This window comes from Alexandromys fortis, unplaced genomic scaffold (assembly GCF_014885135.2).
Source record: "Alexandromys fortis isolate MF-2015 unplaced genomic scaffold, M_Fortis_MF-2015_v1.1 scaffold_2_1_26212458, whole genome shotgun sequence".
NCBI classification, from domain to species: Eukaryota; Metazoa; Chordata; class Mammalia; order Rodentia; family Cricetidae; genus Alexandromys; species Alexandromys fortis.
Window position 1 is genome coordinate 6,338,993 of NW_026067930.1, and position 26,860 is coordinate 6,365,852.

General features: G+C 37.4%; 1 pseudogene; it reads left to right on the forward strand.

Annotated features, from left to right (window-relative positions):
* LOC126503485 (bolA-like protein 2) overlaps positions 1–18,108 on the forward strand; it is a 128,137-nt pseudogene extending 110,029 nt beyond the window's left edge.
* The last annotated feature ends 8,752 nt before the right edge of the window (positions 18,109–26,860 follow it).

Sequence of the window (26,860 nt, forward strand, 5' to 3'; positions counted from 1 at the left end):
ATGTCATATATATTGTAAATATATATATAGATATTTGTGTATATTATATATGTGTGTTAAAATGCATGTAGTGTTGTCATTTTGTAGTCTGAGTTTCCATGAATCTAAGCATTAAGCTATTCATTGGTAATTACTTAGGACAGGCACCAGGCATGGTGGTTACCTTCATAGGGCTGATAAGCAAATAAAACTATCATGACAGATAAGAAACATGTAACCCAAAACAAATCTTACTCAACTATAAAGTGTAACAGTTTGGGGATGCCTTCTTTGCTCAGCAATTCTTCTGGAAAACACTCTCCTGTTCCATCCCTGGCCTTGAGCAGTGGTGGTAACAGACACTAGCGTTCCTATCATCTCCTTCCTAGATTCCCTGGGCTCCTTTTTTGTAGTAAACTTTTCACAGAACAACCCCTGCCTGTCCCACTGAACTGTGCCTAAAGAGCAACATGACTTGTTTCAGCGATGGCAGCTGCCTCAGCCGTACCACGTTTCCTCTCTAACCATATGTCATCGTTCCAGACGGCACCTGCCTCCAAGTCTAATTTTTTTCCCAATTATGTCACAAACTGTCTTGTTGGGACATCTTCTACAGGTGTACATTTCTTTCTGTTTCTTCCTTGGGGGTTTATGTTGGTTGAGACTGGCTCTAAAACATATTACTTCTGTTAAGATTTTAAAATTTCATTAATAATTATATAGCTCCTTAGTTAAATGAAAATGGACTCCTCATGAAGAGAGGCATTTCAAGTACTTAGCAATTTTTAACATTTTTCAGGTCTTGTATGAAAGAGTTTTGAAATATGTTTCATTGTGACAATTCCACTTAGTCTTAAGGAAAAATCACAAGCATCCAATCTTTTGTAATGGACATGGTGAGTCACTTCATCACACTACCAATCTACCTGCTGTCTCTCTATCACTCACCTACCTATCAATCATATACCTATCTATATAGTCATACTTTATCTTCCATTATGTTCTAATCTTCACTATAAATTCTATATTCTGTCTGGAACATGAACGTTCCACATCACACTTTGCAACAAAGCGCAAATCTATTTTAAGTATCATATGTACTAATCACATTCCATGTCAAAGAGAAGCATACATCTTTTATGCCACAAAGAAAATCCTCGTCTGCTTGATTGGAATGAGTCAAGTAGGGCTCTCCTGGAGCATTTGCTGAATTGAAATAGGAAAACAGAGTTTGTACAATGATATCTGATTTTATAGGTGATTATCAAAGTGTCTCTTAAGTAAAACCATGAAAAGTAACAATACAATAAAGAAGATTTGGATTCATATCTTAACAATGATATTTCTTTATATGTTTTGGTCGAAGAGAAGTGTTTTATTACAGATATGAGGGGGAGTGCGGTCAGAGTCACCTGGAAGAGTTCAGAGCAGGGAAAGAACATAATGCACTGAACATGGCTAGTAGACAGAATGGGGCCAAAAGGGGAGAGACCGTGTGAGATGGAAAGAGGAGAAAGGAGAGAGGCAGCCAAGAAGACCCAGTAAGAAGACGAACAGGGCAAAGAGAACCAAGAGGAATAATAAAGATATTTCTCAAACACTACTTGCTTTAGGTTTCATTGTCAGTAAGGCAATTTCATTCCTGAAATACAATATGTGTCATGTTCTCAGAGAATTAAAATTCAGGACTCAGTGAATGGTATTGTTATATACTTTGGGGAATGCTATCAACAGCTCCCTCAGACATGTTGATTATAGATGTTGTTAGGGAAGTATCTGTCCTTCCACACACTGTTCCACTAGAATACCTCGCATCCTGAACCTTCAGGTCCATTTATTCCTAAAACTGTCTCCAGACAACAGCACAACCTCCTTATCATGCTAAATAAAATAAACTTCCGTAGGAAATAAAGTTTTTTCCCCACTTTCATTGAGAACAAAAGCTTATTTGAGGATCCATTCATTAAATGGTAGAAAAAAAACCCCAGAGATCTGAGGAAACTAAATTCTATTTATACTCTCAAGGCACCATAATCTTCCTTTCCCATGGAATTACTGGCTCAAATATTTTAATCCCTGTATAATAAAATTCTCGATTTTCTCATTTTTTCCACAAAGGCATCATATTCTATTTCTCTACCCATTGCTGTTGATAGAGCATAACTCTGTTCAATAGTGTGCCACTAAATATGCATGAGCATCAGCTCAGAGTTTCAAGGACATTGCCTCAACTCTGTACCAAAAGAAACTTTAAAACAGAGGTTAAATAGAAAACAAAAGGAACTTAACAGAGTTACACAAAACAAACTGAGCAATGTAAGAAAGATTCTCATGTTGCTATAAGAACAGGACAGATTTATAAGATGATATAGAATATTTAGGTGGTGCAGGACAATTGTCTATATTCTGTCAATTATGTTTTAAATAATTGCTGATTGGTCAGTAGCCAGGCGGGAAGTATGGGTGGGAAAACCAGACAGGAAGTAGAGGCAGGGCAATGAGAACAGGAGAATTCTGGGAAGAGGGAAGCTCCCTCTGCAATCCTGCCCAGACACAGAAGAAGGGAGATGTGATCTGCCTGCTGAGAAAGATACAGAGCCATGTAGCTAACATATACTAGAATAATGTATTAATATAAGTTATACAAGTTAATAAGAAGCCTGAGCTAATGGGCCAATCAGTTTATTATTAATGTAGACCTATGTGTAATTTCTTTGGGACTTAACAATTGAAGGAGCTGGGCAGAGCAAGAACTGGGTGGGAAAACCTCAGACAACATTTAACTCCTAAGAGAACTGCGAGTTATTTGCAGCAAGGACACAGAACAATCTACAGAACAAAACTTACTATGTGTCCTTATGTTTATGGAATACACACTTGGGTTTTCCTAGCAGTAGAGATTTTAGTAATAAAAAGAGAAGCTAGAGAAGTGCTATCAGTGTTAGAGACTAATGCTGTTTTCTTCTGCTTTGACAATGTTCTCTAGATATTCAGAGTCACACTGGATTGGAAGCTATTGTCAGAGTCCTCTATTTTAGGTCCGAATCAGTTATATTGATTATCTAAAGTAAATTCAAGATGCCAGAAAAGATGAAAATTTCAAAGAAAATAACACAGATAACTCAATACAACCAACATGAAATTCAATAATTACATATTATTTGAACTTATGACCTATGGGTGTTCATTGCCAAATATTTTTAGGTGATAAGAAATGAAGTATGCACTGCTATGAATTTATTGCCCCAAGAATATTGTGGGCTATTTCAGAATATCACTTACTTCCATCCAGTTGAAAAAAAAAAAGACTCCTAATATGCCTTAACAGTCATTCTGTGCTTTCCTATTTTGATCCTTTGCTGTGTTCAGGTCCAAGGACATGCGATAGCAACAATTGTTTTCTTCTTCTTTATCAGGGAGCTCTGTGAAGAGCCTCCCTCCCTTCCATGAACTTAAAGCCTATGGGCTATCCACTGTGGTGAACTGATTATATTCCTACAGTAGATATAAGCTCTAATAAATGTCCCCTCTATTGCAGAGTAATCTCCTTGCAGCCGTACTATCAGTCTTATATTCAATTAATACTCAGAGAATGCCTTTCTGGACAGCTTCGTTAAACATTTAAGGACGAAACATGCAGATCTGCACACCTTTCCAAAAATAAAAAATAAAACAAGGGCTAAAAGAATGAGGATATATGTTGCCATGCCTAAGAACTAGATTCAATTCCTGGAGCCCACATGGAGAAAGGAGAAAAACAATTTAAGAGTTGTCTTTAACCTTCACTCCTGTGCCATGCCAGTCCTGGGTGCTCCCTTACATGCACACACACACACACACACACACACACACATGCAATCAATTATTAAATGTTAACTTTTAAAAAGTGTTAATAGAAAAATAACAGATAAAAAGAAAATTGGAAGAAGCATGTTCATTTAGAGAGCATAATTTTCTAGTAAGCCATTATTATATGAATAATAAAATCAGTGAAGAAATAAGCAGGGAAGATTTTGTTGATGAATGTTGCTCATCAAAACACAATATCATTACCAATATTACACTGAATACATTGCACTGAATATATCTTGTATTATCTAACAAGGTTATAAGATATATAATTATACCTTACATATATACTTACATATATATATATAATTTTATCTTGCATTATATAGCATGGTTACTTTGTCATCAAACACAGTGTATTTTTTCACAATAATGGAAGGTTGACTTGCTTCTTGAAAACCAACACACTTTGTTATTTTAAAAGAATAATGTATTTATACTTTTATTACATATTTGTCATAAGAATTTAATACTCATCCACCATAGTATTTCTCTATACACATAAGAGACAGAAAACTCTTGAATCTGATAAGTTAAATCTATGAAAACCCTATATCTGGCATACTTTGTGACAAGAGATAAGATATAAAGTAAGGTGCAATTATCTATGGTTTTTATCTGACAGTGTACTGGATAATCTGAGAAAAAAGAAAAAAGAAGAAAAAGAAAGAAAAACATATAGATTTTGAGTTGGTAGCCCCACTTTCCAATGGATGCAATGTTGAAGACACACTGGGATTAACATCTCAGTATCTATGGCAAACTTTTACAGTTAATCATGTGGGAAGGCAGGATCGTACAACGTTTGGCAAGAAAATGTGTCTTAACTGAAATAGTGAGGTACAAATCCTATCTAATCTGCTTGGATTTCATCAGAATGTAAAATTTTGGAGCTTCTAATGCCTTGATTCAGAAATAAAAATTACTCAAAATTTCAAGAGAAGGATCAGTTATTATAATACTACAGAGTGTTTAAGAACTTCTCCAACTCAGTTTTAAGGGAGTTAACAGGTCTGGTGAGAGGGGCTTATTGATACAGTGCTTGATTTTCAAGTATGGGTCTCTGAGTTCATGTCCCCAGCACTCCAGCAGAAAAATTCTGTCTATAATTCCAACTCTGAGGAGGTAGGCACAGGAAGAATCCAACAGCTTTCTTTCCAGTCATTCTAGCCCAATCAACAAGCCTCACATTCACCCAGAGATCATGACTCAAAAATAAAATAAAAAGGTAGAGAGGGACTGAGGAAAATGCCCACCTCATGTCCACAGTCTTCTTCTACATACACAAACATGGTCACTTAAATACACACTACATAAACATATAAAACAGGAATATAAATTACATAAGCAATAGTAGGCACTGCCACTGAGTGTCTGGTGTGCACCTATGCCCCACGAGGCCTGTGGATCTCTCGAAATATCAGCCCACACATTTGCAGCATTACAAAGATTGTTGCCATTTGCTTTCTTTGTTCCTTTTTTTTTTGCCTCCTGTCCTAAAATGAGAAAACAGCTGCTAATGAACAAATTAACATTAGCAATTAAAAGAAAAAAAGCCAGCAAGCAACACAAATATTTTAGCAAGCTTGAGAAAATGGATCCGATTGGCCTCATGCCGTCAAAAGGGCTAAATATGTCTCAGTCTGTAGTTTTATTTTAGAATAAGACATTAAACATTTGTCCTGTTTTGAGTTTCTTTTTTTCTACATAAAATCCATGCTCTCTTCATGTCCTTCTCTTTGCCCTGTTTGTCCCCACACTCTTTATCTTTCTAAAAGAATAATAACATACCATATACTTAACATTTTTTCTAGGACCCAAAGGGACAATGAGTCTCTTACCCAAAGAGAGATTAATTTAATCAAGGGGAAAAAAAATCCATGGCTCTGACCTGTAGTATATGATGGTGTCCATAAAAATGCCATTGCTTCTTACACTTTGGAGATAAGACCTTTATATGCACGTCTTTCGGGGCTTCTCATGGCTTCCCAGTGGCACATCTCACCCAAGTTGGAGCAATGTAAGTGAAGACTGATTAGTGAGATGGTTGTGTATTCCTCCTGCAATTTGACATGAACAAGAGTAATTTTGCTTTAATCGTTGCTCTTTGGATTATTGAAAGAACTATCTCCATGAACTGTACATTTTAAAGAAAACAGACACAGGGAGTCACAAGTACATAGTGATAGGGTGTGGTCAAATAGTTCATTGTGTTTTAAAAGTCAGGACTGAATGTTGTCATACTTGATAGGCTTCTTTGTTATAAAGAGCCATTTGCTAACAGTCTCTGAATTGCTTCTAGCTGAAAGTGTTCAGACAGCTTGTGGTCTTCTGGATGACCTGCCCTGGCTGTCCACAGGGAAAACAGACTTTCATGGCATGGTTTCTTTTACTTCTACTATAGAATGCTCTATTTCTTCTTTAACTAACACCATTTTCTCCTTTTGTATTTATTGAATTTATTTTTTCATATGATATGTTGGAAACCTATTGTTTTACCTCTTCCAATTCCTTCTAGGGTCTCCTTTTTTACCTGCCAACTTCATGTTCTTTCTCTCTTGAAAAAATAAGCAAAGATAAATACAACAAAACCAGACACCGCCCCCAAAAACAACAATAATAGCAACAAAAAGCACATATAAAAACATAAAGTCCATTTTGTTTTGCTTATCTACTGCTGGTTAATGGGGCATGTTCTGGACTCTGGAGGATATACCCAGTGCTGCTCGATTAGAGAAAAATTAATTTTCTTTTTGGAGCAAGTATAAATTGCATATAGCTTCTTTGTTCGGGCTGAGAATTTGTGTCTACTTCCTCTTCTTGTTGCTGGGATTTTGTCTGGCTTGAACCTTTACAGGTCTTGAAATTGTTGTCACAGTCCTTGCGAATCCATGTGTTCACTAGACCTAACATGTTTGAAAAATTCTTTCTCTTTGGAGTTATCCACCATCTCCAACTCTTAAAACCTTTTTGTCTCTTCTTTGTCATAGATTTAGGAGACTTAGGAGAAGTTTGATAAAGACAACCCATTTAAAGCTGTGTGCTCCAAAGTCTTTACTTTCTGAAGATTATTCTGTTGTGGGTTTCTGTGTTAATTACATATTCTGAAAATGGCAGGTTCTCTGATGAGAGTTTGATGCTATGGGTATATGTCTTACTTAGGGTGAGAGACACCATGACCATGGCAACTCTTATAAAGTAAAGCATTTAAAGGGGGCTGGCTCACAGTTCAGAGGTTTAGTCCACTGTCATCATGGTAGGGGGCCTGGTGGCATGCAGGCAGACACGGTGCTGGAGACGTAGCTGAGAGTTCTACACTGAAATCAGAAGCTAACAAGAAGAACTAGTGATGCTGGGCCTGATTTGAGCATCTGAAACCTCAAAGCTGATCCCCAGCAACACACTTCCTCTTAAAAGGCCACACCTCCTAATAGTGCCACTTCCTACGAACCTATGGGAACCATTTTCATCTAAACCACCACAGCATGGAAATAAGCCTTTAGGGTCATTTTAATGTCATTTCATTTAGCAGTGTGATAGGAGTAGCAGATTTTTCCATACAGTCCAAGACTTGTCAAGTCTCAGTTTCTTGGCTGTTGTAATATGAGCGGCGGGGCTGCGTCCCCAACACCCCGGCCGCTTGGCTAGCTCATGCCCGAAATAACAACACGCAAACTGTATTCATTTAAGAACTGCTTGGCCCATGAGCTCTAGCCCTTACAGGCCAATTCTCGCATCTGGACTAGCCCATTTCTAATGATGTGTGTAAGCACCCCAAGGTGCGCTTACCGGGAAGATTCTAGCCTAAGTCCATCGTGGGTTGCAGCTGCCTGGGAGAGCTGAGCATGGCGTCTCTGCTCCAGCAGAGCTGTCGGGTCTCTCTGGGAGCAGAGCAGAGTCTGACCTCACTTCCTCTTCCGCCCAGAATTCTATTCTGTTTACTCCTCCCATCTATGTTCTAAGCTGAGGCCAAGCAGTTGGTTTATTATAACTTAACCAATGAAATCAACAGATTGATATATGACACTCCCACATCACTTGGCAACTTTAGTAATATTAATTTTGGGTTCCATTTCATCAAGTGAGTCTTAAATCTAATTTTTAAAATTGCTTGATTATTCCCACAACATTAATGTAACTATTGTACCAGTGTATTGCCTGAAAGGACGCTATATTGATCATTTCAGGAGCACAGTCCTTCTAGTGCTATGAAGACTGATCTGTGTGGGTGAGGCTTCTAATGAACACACGCTAAATTCTCCATGTTTGATGATGTACTGAAGTAGTGTTTTCAGCAATCGGACCTTACCATCAGGTTATAGACAGCAATCAATATGATTGCCAACATTCTGTAATGTTGGTTGGAATCTGTGGTACACCTCTGGCAACAATATGTAACCCATACCTAGAATTAACAGTTGTACTTGTTTGCATAAGATTTCATGTTGAGTCTTTCTCACTCTCATTATATGGTAACAGCTGTCCTCAATTTTTCATAAAAGTATGTATTTTAGAAAACTTCTGCAGTAGTAGGTTTCCATAGGACTTCTCAAAAGTCTTTTAGTATTAATCTCTTTTAAATTGCCTCTTCTTTCAATCACAAGTTAACACAAACAGAGGCTTCCTTCTTTAATTCCAGATTTGTTTATTTACCATGGTTATATTATTTTGTTTTCAATTGTTTGATAAAACACCATAACTATGGCAACTTATAGAAGGAAGAGTTTATTTTATATTATGGTTGCAGAGGGATACAAATCTGTCACCATCCTGGTAAGCATGTCTGGAGCATTAAACTGAGAGACTGAGACTTCACATATTGAACAATAAAAGGAGGCAGAAATGATAAACTGGAAATGGATTTAGAAAACTCAAAGCCTACACTCACTTCTGTACTTCCTCCAGCAAGGCCACATTTCCTAGGCCACCTCAACTGCTCCACCAATTGGGAACCAAGTATTAAAATGTGGAGTCCGTGGGAGAGGTTTTCATTAACACTATAATCATGCATAATTTCATCCCCTCTTAAAAGGGCAGCTATTTCTAGTCATTGTTGCAACTTTATGTTTAATATTATTTTTAACATGTAGACTATTCTCAGATCATAAGCTGAATAAATTGTGATATGAAGTTAAGGGAATTATAGAGCATATGAATTGGAAAACAGGAATAGAAAATATGTGATTTTGCTTGTTGGAAGTTTCTCTGCTAAATATAATTCTTTTTATTCCAGTGGCATATAAGGTGAATTATTACAAAGATGATATTTTGGAGAAGATCCTGCTTCAAATTCTGTTGCTTATAAAAACTATCCAATTTTATTTTTTAACTTCTAATGGAATAAAAGTACAAAGTGCCAGGAATATGCCTCAATTTTGAGGACACGATGAAGAGCAAATATTTTTTAACCTTTAGGGAGGAAAAAATAAATGGAATTTTCATAGACACACATATGAGTGTCATTGAAATCATGAATAAGTTATGGAGGAGGCCTGCCTCTGCTAAAATACCTGCAAAATGGGTTAATGAAGCTATCTGAGGAGGACAGGACTTTTATTAATTGAGATGCTAATGGTGATAAACATCTTGTTCTAGTTTAATTTATTTACTGTGATAAATTGCCTAAGTCCTCTGCCAAAAAGATAACTCAGCAGAAGAAGATGCTTATATAATTTTACCCTTCCTGGTTATAGTCCATAATTCTGAGAGAGTCAAGGCAGCAACTTCAACCAACTATTGACAACATATCTTCAGTCAATCGCAAAGAGAAATGAGTACATGTATCCTTACTTATATTCATGGGTTCAGTTAGATTTCTCCACTCATAGAGGTCAGGATGCTGTGTCTAGAGAATGGTGCCACCTACAGCAGTGTGTCCTTGGAAAGGTGTTGGGGACTGCAGACCACCAGACCCTGAATTTCTTGTAAACAACTTGTTTTCCTCTTCTCTGAGCAGCCTGCGGCTACTCTGAGCACAAGGTCCTGATTACAGGAAAGTGGGTTCTGTCTGATGAGTCTACAGCTGAAAGATGCCAAGAGCTGGGGCATGACAAGAGCCCTGTATAAGCTGCCCCGACCATAATAAAGTCGGCATTCTTGGCACTCTTGCATCAAGGATGATCTGTGTCTCTGTGTCTCTATCTGTCTGTGTGTACATGTGTTTTTAAGTCTCCAAGTTAGTTCCCAGCTCGTGACTGTCCCATAGTGCTGAGTAGGAGCAAATGACAAGTGATCATAGAATAATTAAAAGAATGAGTACATTTAATTATAGAAGTATTTAATGTTACTTGGGATATAGGTGTGCAGGTGAGATAATGCTGAAGAATTAAAAGAGAAAAGAAAAAAGATCAACACTAGTACTTGACGCATTTGTGTTTTCAGACACGTAGTTCTCATGAGCTTTCTTAAGATGGCATGGACACCACTTTATATCTGCACTTTCTATACCCTCTGTTGCTTCATTCCTTCAAATTTAGAAACCTCTGCAGTCATTTTCCTTTAGGAAATGCATTTCCTTGCTTTTTGATTTTTAAATAAAAATTGGAAATCAATCTAAACTTAATTATTTGCTGCATAATTTGACCTTGTAAAAATTAATATTAAATGAGGTTTTGAGTTTTCTGCTTTTATTTTTGAAGTACAATATATTGACCTGAATACTAAATTTCTTTGGTTAAAATTTGCAAAGCTGGATCTTTCTCATGAGCTAGAATTTCAATTCCCACATGTGTTGGATCAGTCACCTGCTATAAAAAGACTTGGTGAGTAGAAGCCTTGCATACTTTTCATAAATTTAGTTATAGGTGAAAGATGACATGTCAAAAGCTTGGAGAAACTTTGCAAGATTATTAAAGGCAGTGATGAAAGACACAGGAGTAGATGAAAGAGTATTAATAGGAAGAGCAGGAGTCATCACATACTCCCCATATCGTTCTAATACAGGTGAACTCCATTGCTTACCTCTCTAGAAGTGAGTAGCTATATTAGTTACATTTGGTGCTGCTATACCAGGATACCAGTGAATGGATAATCTATAGAATACCAATTCATTTCTTACCTTATTTTAGACTAGAAAGGCAAATGAAGCACATGTGTTGAGCATGGTCTCTCAGTATCATGGCATGGGGGAATACAGAAAGCCAAAAAGGCACATATACCAAATAAAATAAAGAATCAACCTCATCCACATAGAAATCTGATTTGATCATAGCTAACTCTTGTAATAATAGTGTTCCTACTTTTATGAGAACAGAGCCCTGAGGAATTAATTCCTCCTAAAAACCCTACCTCTCAGTATCATTATATGAGGATTAAGTTTGCAACACAGAAAATCTGAAAGGTACACACAGAATATAGCAGTAGCATAACTCAGGGAGGTCATGATGATCTAAATAACACCATTCTCATTTTACAAATGACAAAATGTTATGATGCATTAAAAGTTCTTATCACAGACAGGATTAATGATAGTCAAATTTTACACCTGATAGTGTCCTTACTATCTGGCAACATAGTAACAGACTGAATTCACTCTCTAAAAAAATTTAAAAAATGCTTTATTTTATTATAAAAATTGTTCTTCTTACAGTAAAACTATTTTACTAACCAGACAAACAAAGGGAGTAATCTATAAAGACTCTATTCTTTGTGTTTCTTCTATAGTATATTATGTTATGACTTGTGAAATAAAATAATTATATCAAAGGCATCTAAAGTCATTAAATAATAATGTTTGGAACAGGGTCTGTCTCTCATGCTTTGATTGACTCTTGGGAACCTATTTGCCATACTGAATTGCGTTGCCTAGCTTTAGTATAAGGGAGAGGTGCTTGATCATACTATAACTTCAAATGCCATGTTTTTTTGGTATCCATGGGAGATCTGTCCATTTCTGAACCGGAACAGGGGAAAGTAAATTAGGGGAAGGGAGCAGAGAGGAGATTGGGGTAGGTAATATGAGGGAAGGTGGGTGAGGAAGCTATCATAGGATGTAAATTAAATAAATAAATTATAAAAACAGGACAAATTGAATCAATGACTATGAACATTTTGGGGGGGGTGTATGGAATTGTAACTATTAGGAATTAATCCTAGGTTTTAGCACTCAAAAATAATGAAGTAAAGTTTGTTAAGCACTAAACATGCCCTAGGCTACCTGTAGAAATGATGAATATATCACATTCTCAGATTCTGGAAACAAGAGGATCAACTGGGATATTCTAAATGATTCTTCAGTGATCCTTGCTGCAAACCACTAACAAAACAATGTGAAGAAGCCACTCCAGTGCTACTGTAAAGAAAGCACATGTTCAATTTGAGATATGCTGGTTTAGGAAATTGAATGGGTTATCAAGTGCTGATATTATGTTGGGATTAGACATATCATCCGAGGTATAAAAAATTATTTCAAGCACAGTTGTAAGGGAATGCTCACTAAGCATATGGGCTAACACATTAACTAACAATTTCCATGGGGATATTAGAATTAAGCTGTCAGTTGCAGAGGTGGTCTTTCCTCATAGTGCTTCTATGGAAGAATAAAGACATTATCTGCCTCAGGGTTTCTATTGCTGTGCAGAGACACCATGACCACAGCAACCTTCATAATGGAAAAACATTTGATTGGGGTGGCTTATATTTCCAGAGGCTTACTCTGTTAGCATCATGGTGCAACATGGTGGCATGCAGGTAGACATTATGCTGGTGAAGTAACTCAGTGTCCTACATTTTGACTTGCAAGCAACAGGAAATGTTCTGAGACACTGGACAGTAACTTGAGCAAATATGAGACCTCACAGGTATCCTCTACCATGACACACTTGCTCCAGCAGGACCACCTACTCCAACAAGGCCACACTCCCCAATAGTATCACTCCCTATGGGATTGTGGGAGCCAATTGCATTCAAACACCCACACTCCTGTGCATGATGTCTCAGGTTTGAGGTACACCCAGACCAGTTATTAAGCTAATATTTTTGTTGCACTTGAACTTTTTTCTAGGCACACAAAAACAAAGCCTTAAATGTTTATTTTTTTAACCAGGCACTGAAAATTTTCTCTGTTTTTCTATCTGATTATTATCTGAATTGATATTTAAATGGGTTTGGTTGGATCTATTTTCATTGTTCTTTGATTCAAGGTATAACCTCTTAAAACAGCCCATTAAACATCGGCAGCAGAAATGCTTCTTTTTCCTTTTTTTCTATTGCTTTGATTTTGGAGGCAAGCTGTGTCCTTGCCACGCTTATTTGAAGATATGAAGTCTGTGGGAAACAGCATTGTATGATGATAAATCTATTTTTTTCCCAGTTGAGAGTGTTAAGTTACCAAGAAATGCCTTTGGATTTTCATAAAGTTAAAAATACATAAGTTGAAAAAAAAACAAGCAAGCAAACAGGGTGCTCAAAGGGAAGCTGCTCCTGCTTAAATATGATACTGTAAAGGCTGTTTGGAGATACTTTCAGGATGTATTATATACTGTAGTGGAGAAGGTAGGCAACAGGTAGCGATATATGCATCCACATTCACAGCATGGCTACTCACTACTTTTACTTAATTTATACTTCTGCAAAAAATAAAAGAAGATACAGAAATCAAAGCAGATTCATGAGAAGCCATATCTGAAGACATATTTTCTATAAAAAGGCTTGGTCAGTACCCAAATACTCCATAGGGTTTTGCTCTGAAGACTTAATCGATGCTTAATAATCACAGTAAGGCAATTAAATTATAGGATAGAAGAGCTATGGGAATCTAGGAGAGCAATCAGAACAGAGGGCTTGGGTGATGTCTCAGGAGGTAAAGTACTTTGTGTGCAAGCAGGAGAACCTGAGTTTGTTCCCCATCACTGGTGTTGGACAATGATCTCTATTCTGTAAATTATATTTTTAAAAAATGCTGATTGGTCAGTAGCCAGGCAGGAAATATAGGCGGGACAACCAGACAGGAAGTAGAGGTGGGTCAATGAGAATAGGAGACTTCTAGGAAGAAGGAAGTCCAAATCTGCAGTCCTGACCCAGCTACAGAAGAAGCAAGATGTGAATGCCTCGCCAAATAAGGTAACGAGCCACGTGGCTAACATAGATAAGAATAATGGGTGAGAATAATGGGTGGGTTATAAGAGTTCATGAGAAGTCTGAGCTACTGGGTCCATCAGTTTATAACTAATGTAGACCTCTGTGTAGTTTCTTCGGCACTTAATGACTATGAGAACCAGGCAGGACAAAAACCCCGACAACCTAGCACCACAGTGAGAAAAGTCTGGCAGAGTCCTGTGAGCCTGAAATTGCAGCACTGGTCAGGCAGAGACAGGAAGAGTCCTGGGTTTTGATGGTCAAACACAAAGCTCCTGGATCAAAGAGAGACCATCTCGGAATAAATGAAGAATTATTGAAGACAGCTCCTGTTATCAAACTCTTGCATATATATATATACACATATTCATGCACATACACACACATACACAGACACACACACACATACTCATATGAGAGAAATCTGAGCAGAATTGGAGAAAATAAACATATAAGGGAAAAGCAAATGACCATCACCTTTTTCTTTTTTCTATTATTATTATTATTATTTCTATTAGAAATTTTCACCTCCTCCCCTTTTTCCATTTCACTCCCCCTCCCCCCATTTCCCCTCTTCCTTCCTCTCCAGTCCAAAGAGCAGTCACGGTTCCCTGCCCTGTGGGAAGTCCAAGGTCCTCCCCCCTCCATCCAGGTCTAGGAAGGTGAGCATCCAGACAGACTAGGTTCCCACAAAGTCAGTACATGCAGTAGAATCAAAACCCAGTGCCATTGTTCTTGGATGCTCAGTCAGCCCTCCTTGTCATCCACATTCAGAGAGTCTAGTTTGATCACATGCTACATCAGTCCCAGTCCAGCTGGCCTTGGTGAGTTCCCATTAGATCAGCCCCACTGTCACAGTGGGTGGGCACACCCCTCTAGCCATAAATAAAGAACATTGAGCCTATAATTCATGTCACGGTCCTGACTTGCTTGCTCATGTTCTCTCTCCTTCTGCTCCTCATTTGGACCTTGGGAGCTCAGTCCAGTTACTCATTGTGAGTCTCTATCTCTATCTACATCCATCGCCAGATGAAGGTTCTATGGTAATATGCAAGATATTCATCAGTGTGGCTATAGGATAGGGCCAGTTCAGGCACTCTCTCCTCAGCTCCTCAAGGAATATACCCAAGAGTTGTCCTATCATACTACAAAAGCATTTGTTCAACTATGTTCATAGCAGCATTGTTTGCAATAGCCAGAACCTGGAAGCAGCCTAGATGCCCTTCAATGGAAGAATGGATAAAGAAAGTAGAGTACTACTCAGTGGTAAAAAAACAATGACATCTTGAATTTTGCATGTAAATGGATGGAAATAGAAAACACTATCCTGAGTGAAGAAGGCCAGACCCAAAAAGATGAATATGGTATGTACTCACTCATTAGTGTATTCTAGCCATAAATAAAGGATATTGAGCCTATAATTCATGATCCTAGAGAAGCTAAATAAGAAGGTGAACCCAAAGAAAAACATACAGTTATCCTCCTGAATATTGGAAGTAGACAAGATTGCCAGGCAAAAAATGAGAGCTTGGGGTGGGGGTGAGGTGGGAGTAAGGGAAGATAAGGAGAGAGAAGTGAGAGGGGGAGAATGAGGAGAGTTTGGGGAAAAGGGACAGCTGCGATAGAGGAAGAGTGGATATGGGAGCAGGGAAGTATATATCTTAATTAAGGGAGCCATTTTAGGGTTGGCAATAGACTGGACTCTAGAGGGGTTCCCAGGTATCCATGAAGATGTCCCCATCACCTTTTTCTTATGAGTATATCAAGAATAGAAAAGATTCCAGTCACTGGTAAGCACATAGATAAATGAAAAAAAAAACTGTTATAGTCCTGGAATGAATATAAATTAACACAGCTATTATGGGAAACTATGGGTATTCCTCAAAAAAAAATTAACTGAAACTATTATATCATCCATGTTGCAAGGAGCTGCTTGTTCGTCTTAGTAGCCCAGAACCAAAATAATCATAAAGAAACTGTATTAATTAAATCATTGCTTGGCCTATTAGCTCTAGCTTCTTATTGGTTAACTCTTACATCTTAATTTAACTCATTTATATTAATATGTATATCACCATGAGGTCATGGCCTACCAGCAAAGTTCCAGCACATCTATCTCAGGTGGTAGATCCATGGTGTCTCTCTCTGACTCTGCCCTTCTTCCTCCCAGCATTCAGTTCCATCTTCCCTGCCTACCTAACTTCTGCCCTATCAACTGGCCAAGGCAGTTTCTTTATTCATTAACCAAGAAAAGCAACACACAGACAGAAGGACCTCCCACACCATATCCAGCCAGCCAAAAGGAAAAGACAGCACCCATGTGGAGACGCAGAACTGGCTTAGAGTGCAGGCTCCTCCTGGGACAAATGAGACAAAGTTGGGAAACGGTTGCTTGGCAAACCAAGAATAAGTGAAAGCAAACTTTCTCTGCCCATTTCTGTCAGAATATATACCCTGGATAAGAAAGTGGCCTTTGAGCTCAGTTCTTCACGCTCTCCCAGTTACAAAGGAGTGCTTTGCTTCCATATACTTTTTGCCTTGTTTCTATGTACTTCTTTTCATTTTTATTACTGTTATTAATTGAGATATTGTTTCTTGCAAGCAGAGGCGAGAGTTTCTCATGATCATGTACATGAGTAAAGGGGGTTTCAGAGTTGAAGTAATGCTTTTTAGTCTGTATAAAAGGCCATACAAAATAAAGCTTGTTATGCAGCTGTTCACAGTCTGCTTCCCCTGTGTCCTGATTTACATGAGACCCTTACCCAGGGACTCCAATGCACTAGACATTGACACACCATGGCCATGAAATGGGAGAATTCTCATACATATTTCAGAGCTGTTCTCAAGAGACAAAATTGGAATAAAGAATAGGTTTTTCAAATGATAAATAGAAAAATGAAATATGGTATAAGCAAACAATGGTACTTTTTTATTTCTCCTATTGACTATAGCATAGATAAGACTTCAGATCTCCATGTTAAGGGCCTAAGGCATAGGTTGCCATTCATGTTATGAAAAATAAATATAATACAATTTAGAAGTAGGAGAATGAAAGAAGAGGAGGATGGGCAGAAAACTTATCAATGAGCTAAGTTACAGAGAGACAGAGAGGTGAGAGCTAGCCTTAGTTCTTTATCAAACAGTAGACTCATTCTAGATAGCATTTAGGTATCAAATTTTAAAAACCTAGAAGAAAGGATGCTGTAAGTTCTTTCTATATAAAGGGTACATACATTTAATATTGAATATCTCACAATGTATACAAGAGTCAAAATATAGCACAACACCCTATCTATATGCAATTTTTAAATATTTTGACTAAAATAAATTTTGAAAGCTGTATGACTATGATTCAACCATCTACAATAATAATGATGATAATGATGATGATATTGAGTTTATCAAGGTGATTCACATTAATTAAAAAGAGTAATTAAAAAGGCTTTGGGTGTCACATAAGGGAGTGGAAATGATGTAGCATTTCTCATCTTAAATGTTATCACCCATTAAAAGTGGCCTTGCCACAAGTTTTAGGAACCACTTGGGAAACTTTACTATGAGAGTCTGAAATGCCCAAAAGTTTGCTGTGAGAGAGAATTTGATTATGCATGACTGTGCGTAGGCGGAGACTGCTTGTTCATTTCCCGGACACCCAGACCCAAAATAATCATAAGGAAACTATATTAATTAAGACATTGTTTGGCCTGTTAGCTTAGATTTCTTATTAACTAATGCTTACATCTTAAATTACCCCATTTCTGTTATTCTGTTTATTGTCACAAGACTGTGGTTTATCCCTGCAGCTATGTAGCATTCTTTGACTCTACCTACTTTCTCTCAATATCACTGCTTGGATTCCTCACCTGGCTTTATTCTGCTTTGCCATAGGCCCAAAGAAGATACTTTGGCAATAAAATATATTCACACCATACAGGAGGGAATCCCACATCAGCTGTGGCTCTACTATGCCGTGGTCATAGAACTAAGCTCTGACTACCTCCTCGAGAAGCTGATGGGATTTGGAGGCAGAGCATGAGGATGGAGGACATGCCAGGCCTGGTGGTGCTGGCTAAGTTCTAGGGAAAGCCATTGCTACAAAGACACCAGCTAGTGAAAGAGTCCTTATCCGAACCACTCCCACACATTTGTTAGTTTTAGCAGAGAACTCTAACCCCAGAGCATTGGACCAGAGAGGATTGGAAATGAGGGACCCAAGCCTTGACAGCCATTAAATTGTAAAGCAAGAAAAAAAATAGAAAGAGGCTATGATTATAATTTAAGAAGTAAGCTTCAAATCTATCTGACTTGAGTAGAAACACCCACCAGGCAGTTTTGAAGTTGTGTCCAAGATCACAAGGCACCGGTGATGTCAGAGTCTGGATTCAAACTAAACAAAAGAAAATCTCTTCTGGGGTACATATAGTTTAACATATTTTTGAGGTAAGAAACAGCTTCCTTCGGATCCATTTTTAAAATCGCCCTGTTATACCATGATTCTGCAAATGGAACTGGAGTCAACATTCAGCATCCTTTGTACTCACCCCTTAGATGCTCTAACCTCCTTTCTTCACTGTCCACAGTCATGTGGTTGTTTGGTCCCTCAAGGACCACACGCATAAGCCTCTTTTGAACTTGACTATTTTTGCCTCGGCTTTAGCGTTCTCTAATTAACCAGACTGCTTTCTTTCCATTTTTTCTTGTTAAACCCTAATTTTAAAAAGCATTCTGTGTGCAGCTTGCTGCATTTCCCTATTACATAAAGCTACCTTCTTACTGGCTGACTTTATCATATTTTCTCTAATTTCCTTTTCAAGTGAAGAGCTTAAAACATTTATTTCTCTTAATGACACTCTATGCGTCTTTATGGGTAGAGCTTCAGTTTCACTTGCATTCCCATTCTTTTTCTCTTAGTTTAAACTTTTCTACTCTTGGAATAAGTATTCAAATGTAAAAAAAATAAATCAAAATACTGTGCAGTACACAAAGTACTCACTTTATAAATTCTGTGCCATATTTATTTTTTCCTCCTGTTGTGTTTGTCACAGAGGTATTTACTTCCTACAAACCTACCCACTTCTCAAATATTTTGTTTTCTTTTAAGAATCCTTGTCCTTAATTAAAAATATGTTGTGTGCAAATTGACGACCTTATGGAATAAATCATGAGTACAGTCAGAAGTTCAGTCACCTTCCATGAAGGGTCAATTAGACTGCTAAACTCACCACTCCTGTGGTTTTTTTTTTTCCCAAGGACCCAGTGTAGTAGGGATCTGTACACAGAGCTGTGGAGGCATTTTTTTTTTCTCCTAAAGTAACATGGAAGAAAGTACTACCTCAGTAGGGGTACTTTTCAGACTCCTTGAGCATCTGAACACTTCCTGTATAATTTTTCAACCACTGTCAATACTTTAAGACTGCCACTTTGCCTTGCTGCTCCTCATATTCCACTCACTGTGGTAGGCATTTGATGTCTATATATGATAAGAGACTTGAAGCTTATCACTACACAATAGAGAATGATATCTAGAAAGAAGAAAACAGACATTTAGCTATAAGTCCTCCAAATGCAATAGCCAAAATAGGCCCCCCCAAAAAAAAACAAATTTATCTTCCTGATTTGTTAGGTATTTTCATGTTGCTTTTGACAAATTTGGCAAATAAAATAATCCTAACACTGTCTGTACCAATTTTCTGTCAAAGAAACTGCATCAAGAAATAGAAAATTATTCTGCCAGGGCCATAAGGCCAGGGAGCACATTGGCATTGATGCTTTATGAAGACCCATACTGGAAAGATATACTTAGTCCTCAGCATGGCAAAATAGTGGCATCAGTTCCCATAGAGGGTTCTTGGAAACACCAGGTCTGATACCTACTATATGAAGACTGTATCTAGGAAGGCTGATAATCTTTCATTCAAGGACCAATTGAGGGGGATTGCAGAGGTGGCTCAGCAGCTAAAAGCATATGCTACTCCATGGAACTTGCACACATGTGCACATGCACACACATACACACACATAAATAAATAAATAAATAAATAAATAAATAAATAAATAAATAAATAAATAAAAGAAAATATTTCTAAAATAATCAACTGAGGAAACAAGTAGATATAGATATGGAACAGAACAGAAAACTGAAACTCTATATGTCAATAACAGCAGTTTAACCCCTGTTCCCTAAATTAGTTCAGTACAGCAAGTATGTCAATCCCTCAGACAATTACAAATCAAAGCTTTAGAGACCCGAAGAAGAGACTCGGCATGCTAGATTGTGATGTCTGCAGAATCCTGGCACACAGAGAAGACACAATTCATTTCAGGAATCATAATTTCTTCTCCATCTAAAGCGATATAAAAGGCTGATGGAAGATGCTCTTGGCAGTGTGTTAATGGATGCTAATTAAAGTCCTGCTTTGGACCAAAGGAAACAGCTGAAGACAGCAGAACACAATAGAGCCTCGCAGATGGCTCCTGGAACAAGCAAGGTGGGCTCGGTGATTAAGACACAACATTGTGGAACTTGAGCAGCTGAAGCCGTTCTGTTTGCCTCGTGTAGACACAGTACGAAGGTAATTATTCATATGTAAATGGTGCGAAGTTTTTCTCCATTTTTTTTAAAGAAAAACGTCCTTATTCTCTATAAATGCAAGCTGTAACAAGCAAATTCAACTAAATACCATCCTGTGGATTTTGTGCTTCCTTACCCCTTCTTTCTCTCCTCTTTCTGTTTGTGACAGCACTCCCCTTTTAGCGGTGGCTTTGCAAATAAAAAACACACAACATCTGGAACTTCTTAAAATCAATTTTTTTCTCCTTTATTTTTCTGTTCCATGACTAAATATGGACTTTCTAATTTGCATCGTGCCTTTCCCCCCCTCCCTTTTCTTTATAAAATAAATAAATAATGCCATCTGGTCTGACAGCTCAGTCGCCGATTACCACCCTGAGGCAATCCAAAACAGCCAGCTAGTCAACGCAGAAAATATGGTTTCAAGAAGAAATGTGAACAGAGTCTTTGCTGCAGTGTAGCTCGGCATCCTGCCAAATCACAGTTCCATGTAAATATGGTCTTATCTCCTAGGGGCTTGGAGGAAATCCTTGTAATCCCGGTTTTGGAATATTAGCACCTTGACTTTTTCGAATGAAGATGTCTTCAAAATTCAACTGTTTCATAGTTAATGAAATATGTCAATGTTCGGAAAATCAGACCAGTGCTCTGTTGGAACTGTGGCATCTGCAAAAAAGTTTATTTCCGTGTGTTCATGTTCCTGAAGCATCACCAGCAAGAAAGAGCAACCACTATCTGAGGTACGCCAGCTGAGCTATAATCCCTTACATCAAAACTTGTTAGTATTGATATTCAGTGGCATAAGACAATGGTCATATGACTCATATAGCATGAAAGTTGATTCAGATATTTTCTTCAATTCTAGCCATGTGAAGTTCATAATCTAAAGAACTCAGAAAATCTCATGATTTCAAGAAATTTCCTGATGTGGGAGTGTCATATATCAATCTGTTGATTTCATTGGTTAAGTAATAAAGAAACTGCTTGCCCTGATAGGTTAAAACATAGGTGGGAGGAGTAAACAGAACAGAATGCTGGGAGGAAGAGGAAGTGAGGTAAGACTCCTCAGACAGACTCCATAGCTCCTCTCAGAGACACACGCGATGAAGCTCTGACCCAGGATGGACGCAGGCTAGAATCTTCCCGGTAAGCGCACCTTGGGGTGTTTACACACATTATTAGAAATGGGCTAAGTCCAGGTACGAGAGTTAGCTGAGAAGAGGCTAGATATAATGGGCAAGCAGTGTTTAAAAGAATACAATTTGTGTGTTGTTATTTCGGGGCATAAGCTAGCCAGGCGGCTGGGGTGCTGGGGACACAGCCCCGCCGCTCTAATTACAACAATTTCCCAGCATCCTCTTTTGTCATATTTCTTAATTTAAGTCTCGTAAGCACATAATGCTACACGTAAAAACTAACTGCACTAGCATGGTATGGAGATTCAAAATCAGGACCCGAAGCTTGTGCAGAAAGTCCTCTTACCTAGTGAGCCACCCACCACCATATCCTTGATTCTAAATATTTGCACTATACCTCCTGTCTTCTTTAACACAATTCTAGTGGCTGAGGTTGTAGAGGCATAGGAACCAGTTCTTAATAGCCCTAGTGTAGAACAGTTTTGGCTAGCAAATTGTTGAGAATGGCAATCATCTCCAGTGACTTCTGTAGCAGAAATAGAATGTTTGTATATTGATATGTCATCAAGATAAAAAAGAGACCATGAGATCTGGAGGCAGGACATCACAGAAGGAGAAGCTTTGGTTAAAAAAAAAAAAAAAAAAAAAAAGATGTTTGTGATGTCTTCCAAATTTATATAATAGCTTCCAATATTACAGGAGGGATTAAAATTTTTCTTCATAAAACTGCAGGGAATCATTGAAGGATTTTCAACAGTGTTGATGCAGTATTGGATATGTTGTTTTCTAAAATTATTTGTTTTATAAATGTGTGGAAAGAAAATTGGAGTGATAGAGGTGAGAGTCAGAGTCCCAGCGTAGAGCATATTATAGTAGCTCGAATGATAAGTCTCTCAACAGGGACTCATTACATTAAAGAAATCATCTCTATGTGGCCAGAACATTAATCATACTTGTGCTAGATATCAAATCTTTGGAGTGCCTAACTTGATGACTGTAGTTATTGTTGCAAGATAGAAGATAAAAGGTAGATTTATATTATTGATATGAGAACTTTGTTGAATGTGAAGATATATATGTTAATTTTAACATAGATTGTATCTTAAGCCATGAATCCACTGGTTCTAAGTTTATAATATTTGTATATATAACATAGAGCTAGTGCTGTAATAACAAATTACTAGAACTTGAGGAATGGTTTAGTAGCCATGAACAGATACTGCTTTCTGCAGAAAACCCAAGTTCAGTTCCCAGCACTCACATTCAATGGCTCCTAGCTGCTTGTAACTCCTTCTCCAGGTACCCAATGCCTTTGAACTCCATGGACCGCTACACATACAATCACATAACTATATATAGGCATAAGAACATAATTGAAAATAAATAAATATTTAGAGGAATTATCCATGCATTATCTTACAGATGGATAACCAGAAGCTCAATGAAAGGAAAGTATGGCTATATTTCATAACTATTAAGATTAAAAATGAAAGCTGCCACCAAACTGAATACCATCAGTAACAATGAATCCAGCAAAATGGAAGCCCATAGTCTTTTCCTGACTCTTCTTTTCCATCTGAACACTGTGAACCCAAACTGCACAGATAAGTCTTGTATAGATTCTATTGTTCCCAATAGCCAATTTTGGAGGAAGATGGGGAAATAAATCAATACAGTACATGATTAGTTAACTTTACAGCTCAAAAATCTCTAAATAGTCAGAGATAACATTTCCAAATCTAAGAACCTCTAGTAGGCTGTGACTTTTACTGCTGTCACCTTCAGAATGGCCCTGGCTTCTCTCAGCTTCAGCCTCAAAAAACTAAAACTTGCAGAATGTTAAAGAAATAGATTATAGAGTCTAAGGTTTGAGAGCTCAACTCCCCAGGAGATACCTTGAATAGAATACTTTTTGAAGCCCTCATCTTTGTTTTCATATTGCAACTATAACCAAATACATCTCAGAAGTTTCCTTGCAAATGAAATGGCATGAGGTTTAAATGCAGAACCCTACCCCATTCTCATTGTGATGGCTGGTGTTGGTTGTCAGCATGGCTGGATTTGAACTAAACCAAGAAGTAAGATGCGAAGAAAAACTACAAGAGGGTTTCTCGATCAGGTGAATTTAGGTGGAAAGAATCAATTTAAATATGGACAGCACTTTTCAGTAGCCTCTATATAGATGTATGGCCGAAGCGACAGTCTAGCTTTTTTCCTCATTGTGTCCATGTCTTGCTAGTGATCTCAGTTACCCTGTTGATGATTCCATTTTTCTGTTGTTGTCATTGTTGATGCTGCTGCCATTGTGATTACCTTCTTTTGAGTAATAACAGAACTCAGTTTCTTTATATGTTCTATGTGGGCTGAACAACAGTGAATATCCAGAAGTCTTTTAGGTTTTCTGTACCATATTGAGACTGCCCACCCTGGTCATGAGCCTCAGCCTGTAATTGAAGCCATTTTTTCTCTTTGTGAGTCAGCACAGGAGACACTCCTATGGAGCTGGTCCTTGCACCACCATGACTCTAAGATTCCATTGAGTATATGAGTTGGCCTCCTTCATCAGCTACTTCTTATAAATGTAGAGCTTGCATGTATTTTTGATTATGACTTTACTTGCCTGGTTGCTGTGGCCAAGAATGTCACCAGCCTTGAAACCCTTGTTTTCTGAGATTCTATGAGAAACTTTTCTTCTCCCAGAAATGTTAAAATGTCAGATTTGTAGGATTTAGAACTGGGCAGTCTGAGATTCAAATTTCATCTTGGGTTAGTAACAGAAAACTGAATTAAAATTAAAATTCTAAACCACTCTGTGCCCCGTTACTACCTCTTAAAGGAGCAAAACACAAGCTTGGAAGCTTTAAGTATCATGTAAATATTTGTCTCATCTACTCTGCTACTACTCTAGTTCAAAAATTCCATCGATAATGCTAGATCTATGCAACTGAGATTCCACTGGTGTCTCTAGTGACAATCTTTTCTCTGTAGTACATTCTACATGCAGCTTCCTATGTGCTTTGACAATGATTCAGTCAAAGTGGTATTCTCATAGGATGAGACTTATGATGTCTAGTAATGTAACCTGTTGGCTTGTGTAAGCACACTGTATTCTGTTTGTATCATAATGAAATTGTCAAATAATGCACTTTATAGAATCTATCACAGTCTTTGAAGGTAAAATACCAATTCCCAGAACAAGGATCTTATCCACTGCCCATATTTCATTTTCTTTCCCAAGAGTTCTAACTAAATTCACTATGTTTTAGATATACAAACAAGCTTGCTTCCTGGTTCTTAAACTTTCATACTTATCAAAACACTGGGTGGCTGTTTCCTTTAATAGGAAGTTGAATCCCAGTTGGATGATGACACCATTCAATCTGTAGGTCTCATTTTCCTTGTCCTATGATTGTCCCTTTCTCCATCACTCAAATAACCTTTTTTGTAGAATGCATATGTTACTTACTAATTCATCACTTGATCACCTATTACTTTTTCCTCGTGCCAAATCCACACAGATAGTTTTTTTTTTCCTGTCTGTTCCTGGGGTTGTTAAGAAGAAAGACAAATGAATCAGTCTTCCTGAGATTCATTTCTGACTTAACCTCATAAAGATTATGTGACTTTATGTAATTTCCTTAATTTAGTCCATTTCTCAAAGTGAATCAACTTTAATGTGCTTAATTTCAAACAGTATATATCATATGATGATTTCTACATAAATTATGTTATTATAATTTCTACCAGTCTTCTTACTCCTAGGAAGGAAAACCACTCAGAAGTTATTTAGTAAATATGAACTAGCATATTGATTGTTAAAAAAACAATGTTCAGTAAGTAACATGTTCTCAGGTTGTGATAAATATTAGTAATAATAAGTTAGTGGGCATAAAGCTTAGTGGCACAGTGCTTGACCCACATGTGCTCAATTCTAGATTCAACGCATGCTACTGCAGTATAAAGACAATAATAACAATGATTAATAACCATATATTTGTGCTCATCATTGTTATCAGCAACAATTCTACCTGTGTTGAGTGTCACAATGCTCAAAATACTCAGAGAAAGAGGTCACAGCAGAATGGGTGATCCTAAAGTAACCACCATGAAAGGACATATAACCTCCTATTCCTCACAGAGAACCACACAGAACACTGAGATTTCAGAACTTACCTCACACAGCCCCAATAGAGCACACTAGAATGGGAAGGGTATGAGAACTTCTCCTTTTAACTCACTGTGGTTATACTAGCAAATCACTATCTCTTGATCATTCAGTATCTAACTTTGAATATCTGTCTCTTTGTGTGTGAGTGTGTGTGTGTGTATGCTGTTCAATTAAATTTTCAGGTATTAGTATGTGTTTCTACAACCATACTGCAGTATAATTTTTACTACCCTTTACCCATTATACATATTTTTATACTCCAACTCTTATTTTTATGTCTCTTCTACTTTTCCTCATTTTTACAAGTCCTACATTCTTATTAATTTCTTTCATTTTTGCTACTTAATTATGTTTTTCCTAAATTTGATAGTGTCTAAACTCCAAGGACACTAACAACATCCCCAATTACTCTCCAAGCTACCATAAGCACTTCATTTTTTTAATCTGAAAGTTATTTTTATCTATATCCTTGCAAACCCTGCTTCTCTCAGTCCTAAGCTTTCAAACAATGATCTGAATATGGTTCATAATATCCTTGGCTAGTTATACTGAGACAGAGATGTCACTGTGTATGCTTCATTATATTCTTATAATTTAAAATAACTTTTAAATTTTAATATATTTTCATCATATATTCCCCTTCCCAAAGTTCATCCAGATCCTTTCCCTCCCTAACCTTGTCTACCCAATTTTAAGTTCTCCCTCAAAAATCAATCAAAACACAGTACAATAACACCCCCCCCAAACCATGAAAAAATAAAATACTGCCTTAAGAGGAAAGTAACCAGTAATGTTGTAACAGAATAAAAGCACATACATACACACACACACACACACACACAGAGTGTGGAGTCCAATATATGTTGGTCACCTAATCCTGGATATAAGGCTTGACTTGGAGTGTTTTATATACTAACCAGTGTCATTCCATTGTAGAAAGCTGATCTTTCCTCTCCCAGCAGGTATAAATGATGAATCAGTTGAAAATATTTATACTAGTAACTGTTATGCTCTCATTCATTTGTTTTTTTTTGAAAAAATATTACAAGATAAAATGTAAGTGGAGATGGTTTGTTAGTTTCC